Here is a 6,954-nt window from a genome sequence, read left to right as displayed (position 1 = left end):
ATACACAAGGTGAAACTTCATTATAGCATGAAGTTATTTGTGTATAATGTACAGTGTTGTATGTAACATGCAGTGGGTAATATATAGTAGAAGCATAGAGAAAAGAGCAACTAAATCTTTCTGGCTTAATTAGTCATTATTATTGTGTTCATCTTATGCTTGTAAGTTAAAAAATCATACTTTTAATGTTGAATTTGAATGTAGATAAATTGATGTAGTTTAAATGAGTTACTTATAACATATGTTTTTGGGATAATAAGAGTATTTCCTGGTTTTCAGCATTAGTTCCCTGGAATTATTTACCTTAAATAATACATAATTGAAAGCTGAATTATGTATTGTAGTCTATGTATATACATTGTGAATGAATATATATGTTACTATATCCTTATGTAGTTCTTGTTTTTAATAATTTATCTGTAGCCTGTTGAGTTTCAAGGGCACCAAGTGGAAGGATCTGTTACTAGCAATGTAATGATCAGAGGACACAGCTCACAGGTAGGATGCAGTTTTCGATAGCACTAAGTATGAAAATTTCAGGTCAGACACTTGTTTTTTGACGCTAGCACTTGTATGCAGATGGACTTCTTGCAGGTAAAAATATTTTTATTTTTATAGCTGTAATGAGCCATATAATTTCCAAGTCAATACTAAATTTTGTAACGATAGTATAATTAAGGCTTTATACAGTTATGAGTCAAAAAGGAGTACAGTAAATTCGCAAGAAGAATGATACGTGTTAACTCAAACTAAATAAGACAAGAATGTTGTATTTGAATGATTTACTGCCTTTTTAGGCTCAGGAATTTAACAGGAATTTACTTTTCATTTCAGAGAAGACTAAGAATTCATGATGAGCAAGTAGGTTGTTTACACATAGGAAATACTCATCTGTTTAACAATTAGATTTTTTTCTTCTAATATTTCCCCTCTCTCTGTAAGTATAACATTGAGTGCCTCTCATTGCTACCAAAGGCAAATCCATGGAGTTGAAAAGAGAGGTCATGGAGTGAGAATGATATGCATGTATCTGAAACAGTCTCTGTCAAAGAGATTTAAAAAACATTTCCCTTTGATTAAAGCATAATGTACACATAAGTGCACATATCATACGTGCACACCTCAATAATTTACACAAAGTGAACATACCTGTATAACCTCCGACCTTAAGAAACCAAGCATTACCAGTGTCCTAAAATCTCACTTTCTGCCCCTTCTCAATTGCTATCTCTTCCATTCTTCCAAAATATAACCACTGTCTTGACTTAAAACACCATATATTAGTTTTGCTTTTGAAACTTTAAATGAATGGAATCATACACAGTACATTCTTTGTGTCTGACTCTCTTTGTTCAACATTGCAGTTCTGAATTTCATCCATATTCTTCCTTGTGGCTCTAGTTTATTCATTTTCATTGCCAGTGTAGTATTCTATTATATGAATACACACTCATTTATCCATTTTTCAGTGGTATGTGTTGTTTGCATTTGAGGATTATTATAGATAATGCTGCCGAGAACATTCATGTACTGTCATGAACATGTACGTATACACATGACCTACCTGCTTCTGTTGGTTGGACTACCTAGGAGCAGGATTGTTGAATCACTGGATATGCATATGTTTGCTTTTGAAAGGTAAAGCCAAATTGGTTTCCAAAATGTTTTTTATAATTTATACTTCTATTAGGAGAATCTGAGAGTCCCCATCACTTCTATGTCTTTTTTTTTTAATTTTATTATTGTATATTATTTTATTTATTTATTTATTTTTTGAGACACAGTCTCGATCTGTCACCCTTGGTAGAGTGCTGTGGCGTTACAGCTCACAGCAACCTCCAGCTCTTGGGCTTAGGCGATTCTCTTGCCTCAGCCTCTGGAGTAGCTGGGACTATAGGCGCCCGCCACAACACCTGGCTATCTTTTTGTTGCAGTTTGGCCCGGGCCGGGTTTGAACCCGCCAGCCTTGGCATATGGGGCCGTACCCACTGAGCCACAGGCGCTGCCCTACTTCTATGTCTTCATTAAAACTTGATATTAACAGTTTTTTGTTGTTATTGTTTATTTTCAACTTTAGCTATTCTGGCAGATATGTAGTCATATTTTATTGTGGTTTTAATTTGCATTTTCCTGCCTGAATAATGAGTTTGGGACTTTTTTATATGTTTATTGGCCATCTCTTTATCCTTTTTGATGAAATGCCTGCTCAGATTTATCTCTTGTTTTTTAATTGTATGTTTATCTTTTTAAAAATTTGTTGAAATTCATTATATATTTTGACCTGACTCTTACTTTACCTTATTATTATTATTAATTTGTTGTTGTTGAGACAGTCTCACCTTGTCACCCTTTTTTTTTTTAATTTCAGTGATAACTTTATTTAACCTTGTCACCCTTGGTAGAATGCCTTGGCGTCATAGCTCACAGGAACCTCAAACCCTTGGGCTCAAGCAACCCTCTGGCCTCAGCCTCCCAAGTAGCTGGGACTACAGGTGCCCACCACAACGCCTGGTTAGTTTTTAGAGACCGGATCTTGCTCTTCCTCAGGCTGGTCTTGAATTCGTGAGCTCAAGCAGTCTGCCCACCTTGGCCTCCCAGAGTGCTAGGATTATAAGGGTGAGCCACTACGCCTGGCCTTCCTTTTTTGTTCTTTTTTCGGGACAGGGTCTTACTCTTTGGCCTGGGATAGACTGCAGTGGTTTCATCATAGCTCATTGCAACCTCAAACTTCTGGGCTCAAGGGATCCTCCTGCCTCACCTTCCTGAGTAGCTAGGAGTACAGGCAATACACTATTATGCCCAGCTAATTTTTTAATTAATTCATTATTTATTTTTGCTGCTTCAGCCAAAATAGCAGAAGGTATGATTTATTGTATACTTGTTATACTCAGCCACAACTGAGAACAGAATGAGTTCACAGTGTCAGGTCCAGGGCAAAGCACCAATAGGGACTGTTTTGGTGTGAGCAAGTGGTCTTTCAGGGGTGGTCTTGGTGATTGGATGGCGGTGAGGTCTTAGATCCATTGAGAGCAAGTTCCAGACAATAGCGTGCAGTCCAGCAGCTTGTACTTGCGTTCTCAGCCTCTGGCATCCCATGTTCCCTCTCTTGTGGCCTTCACGAGTGCACAAGTGGTGGTTTACTTGGACCTCTGCCTCATCTTTCTCCTTTTGCACTTCAGACTGTGCATTCTCTTCTTTCTCCATTTGAGTTTCATGGTGGGGCGGTTTCTAGAAAGATGGTGCTAACTGAGCTGTTTTTTGTTTTTTACAAAGATGTTATCTTTCTGTGTTGCTCAGGCTGGTCTTGAACTCCTGGCCTCAAGCAATATTCCTGTCTTGTCTTCCCAAAGTGTTAGAATTATAGGCTTGAACCACCAAGCCCAGCCCATAGTATAATCTTTTTCAAGACATTTAAATAGCAAAATTAGGCCAGGTATAGTGGCTCATACCTGTAATCCTAGCATTCCAGAAGGTCGAGGTGGGAGGGTTGCATGAACTCAGGAGTTTGAGACCAGCCTGAGTAAGACCCTGTTTATAATAAAAATTAAAAAAAAAAAAAAATTAGCTGGGTGTTGTGGTGGCACCTGTATAGTCCCAGCTACTCAGGAGGCTAGGGCAGGAAGATCACTTGAACCCAGGAATTTGAGGTAGCTATGATGACCTAATGGTACTCTAGCCTAGGCAAGAGAGTGAGACTTTGTGTAGAAAAAACAACAGCAAAATTACTTAGCATATTTCTAATACCAGCAATGCACAAACTTGCTGATTTTATGTGATCAATATATGAATAGTATTGACTAATTTGCATACATTTGCACATGTCCAGACAATGACAACTATGTCACAACTATTGCTTATGCTTAAAGATGTAAAAATGTTACTATTTTTAAGTGCATCCTTATTGCAAGAGATGTTAAGATATGTCAGGGTGGCGCCTATGGCTCAAGGAGTAGGGCGCCGGTCCCATATGCCGGAGGTGGCGGATTCAAACCTAGCCCCAGCCAAAAAAAAAAAAAAAGATATGTCGGTAAAAAATGTGAGTCATAAGAATTAGTGAAACATAATATAGTCTGCTTTCCCTGAATAGAATTGGCTTTACAGTTCTTTCTGTTTTTCTGTGTCTCACAGTATAACCATAACCTATGTGAATATGTGTATACACATGTGGGTAAAGAAATAGATACATATACATACACACTTTTTCTTTCTACTACATAAACTGAGAGGTGGATCTCTGTTTTCTAGTTCACTGAAAAAAACTTTCCAAAAGGAAGAACTAGCTTTAATATTGAAGACAATTTTCAAGTGTTAGATGGGCCTAATAAGGACTCAACTGAAAATGATTGTAAGTAAAATATAACATTAAAAAAAGTACTTGACATTTGAAAAACTGTTTTGAAAAGATTCTTGCTTTTTTTCTCACAGCAATTTTAGGTTTTTCTTCTAAAGATTCAGAACATTCATATCATTATTTGGATTATAATTTTAAATCAGCAGAGAAGACTTCATGGGAAGGCTTTAAGGTATGATACAAATAGATTTAATAATTGGGTGTAAAATGTTTTGGGTAGTCTCACAATGGACTCTATTAAAAACTAAAAAGGTAAGAATGTTAAGACTGGGTGATATTTTAAACATGACCAAGAATGTTTATCAGTAACCAACCAATAATATTTTGGTGATGAAACAGCAGAGTAATTTCTGTTATAGTCAATAACAGAATGTAGATGACTGCTGTCTTCCTTGTTATTTAAAGATGTTTTAATTTTGTAATATGACATGAAATGAGAGGCATACATAATTAGAACGGAAGAATTAGAACTAAAATAATCAAGTAAAACTTAGATGTTTAGGAAGAACTTTGAAAAGGAGCTAAAGACAAGATAAACTTGAAAAATTAATAGCTTTCCTAAATCAATTGGAAATTATAATAGAAAAAGAGTTCCAGCAATAGTAACAAATGGTATTTAGTTTTGCCTGACTTTAATGTTAATTGAAAATGTATAGGATGTGTTTGAAATAGACTATGAAATTTTACTCTGGAATATAAAATTCATGAATAAATAGTAATTCCACAGCATTCATTAAATGTCTTCAGTAGGTCGAAAGACTTGTAAGTCTGGGGTATAGATAGATGAACAGAATACATATAATCTGAGTCTTTAAAGGCCAGCTGAGGAGAGAGTTTTTAATCAGGAGACTAGACAAACAAACAAATCAATAAATTGAGGTAATTGCTAGGTAGGGAAGCTATGAAAGCACTCTGAAACCATAGGGGAATCTACTTTATAATGGTTGATTAGGGAAGTCTTTTCTAGCAATGGAAATGATGAAGGAAAGAACATACCATGCAAAATGATGAAGGAAAGAACATACCATGTAAATATCCTGGGATTGAAAAGAGTTGGGTGGGTTTTAGGACGTGAAAGAGGCCAAGCTAGATTTTAGTGAGTGAAAGAGAAGGTGGTAATTAAATGAGATTGGACAGGTGAAGTGGACCAGACAGAGAGGATAGGTTCAGAACTTTGATTTTATTCTGTGTGCTGCTGGGAAATCACTGAAGGGTGAAGCAGAAAGTGAAGTGATTTAATCTATAGTTTAGAAGGTTTTGTTGACTGCAATATGGAAGATGGCTTGGGTGGGCATTGTGGTAGAAGCAGAGAAACCAATTAAGAGGAGCCTTTGATTATAGTAACTTGAAGTAGGGATTGTGGCAGAGAAAGTATAGAGATGTTGATGGGTTTTAAGATAAATTTTGGAGGTAGAAGTGTGGATGTTGCTGGATTAGATGTAAGGACTAGGGTGAAAGGAGAAAGACTCCTGGCTTTCTGACATAGCAAGTGGGTGGAATGAGGAAATTTTCACCGATAGACTAAGATGGGAAAGTGTATTAGTCTGCTAGGGTTACCATAACAAAATACCACAAGCAGAGTGGCCTTAACAACAGAAATTTATTTTCTTACAATTCTAAAAGCTATAAGTTCAAGGTGAAGGTTCCAGCTAATTTGGTTTTCAATGTGGCCTCTTCATGGCTCGCAAATGGCTGCCTTCTCACTACATGCTCACATGGCCTTGTCCTGGTATGTGCAGAGAGAGAGAGATAACATGCACAAGAGCTCTCTGGTGTCTGTCCTTGTAAGAACACTAATTCTGTCAAATCAGGGTCCCACCCTCATGACATCACTTAACCTTTGTTATTTCCTGAGATCCCTATTTCCAAAAAAAATATTGTATAATATTAGGGGTTATGGTTTCAACATATTAGATTTTAAGATAATTTATGGAATTTGGGGTGGGGGACACAGTTCAGTCCTTAGCAGGGAGGAACAGGTTTGGTGAGTACATAGGAATCCTGTGAGACAGTCAAGTAGAGATGTCAAGAAGTTAGATACATGGGTCTGGTTCAGAGGCAACATTTGTGCAGTCATTTGCATGAAGAAAAGTTTAAAGCAGTAAGAATGGATGGGTTAATTTAAAGAGTATAGTGAGAGAAGAGAATGGGTTATATCCCAATCTCAAGATGGAGAAGTTTAGTTATGTCAGTTATAGTTGAGACATCCCATAAAATGAGGGCAAAAATAATTTCTATTTCATTTAGCCACTTGGAGGTCAATGGTGACCTAGACAAGAGCCGTTTTAGTGAAAAAGTGAGGGTAGAAACCAGTTTAGAGTGGATTAAAGAGTGAATCAGAGGTAAAAAAGTGTATGTGAGATTGTGTATGTGACAAATTCCTTAAAAGATTAGCATGTTAGTCAGCCAGTCACTCATTCAGGAAATATTTCTTGAGTAACTATTGTATGTTGTACTGTTCTAGGTGGTAGAGATAGGCCTATGCATAAAACTGACAAAATTCTCCCCTCAGAATTTATGTTCTATTGAAGGGAGAAGGGCAATAAATAAATAAATGTGTATTACCTCAGAGGGTTTTAAGTGCTATGAAGAATGATATAGCT

General features: G+C 36.7%; 1 long non-coding RNA gene across 1 annotated transcript; it reads left to right on the top strand.

The window, feature by feature from the left end:
- Positions 1-464: 464 nt before the first annotated feature.
- LOC128569299 (uncharacterized) lies at positions 465-4,488 on the top strand. Its single transcript, XR_008375306.1, has 3 exons — positions 465-498; positions 4,246-4,345; positions 4,426-4,488. It is a non-coding gene; the product is annotated as an uncharacterized LOC128569299 (long non-coding RNA).
- The last annotated feature ends 2,466 nt before the right edge of the window (positions 4,489-6,954 follow it).

This window comes from Nycticebus coucang, chromosome 1, assembly GCF_027406575.1.
Source record: "Nycticebus coucang isolate mNycCou1 chromosome 1, mNycCou1.pri, whole genome shotgun sequence".
In the NCBI taxonomy this organism is placed as follows: Eukaryota; Metazoa; Chordata; class Mammalia; order Primates; family Lorisidae; genus Nycticebus; species Nycticebus coucang.
This window is presented reverse-complemented; position numbering and strand designations above follow the sequence as displayed.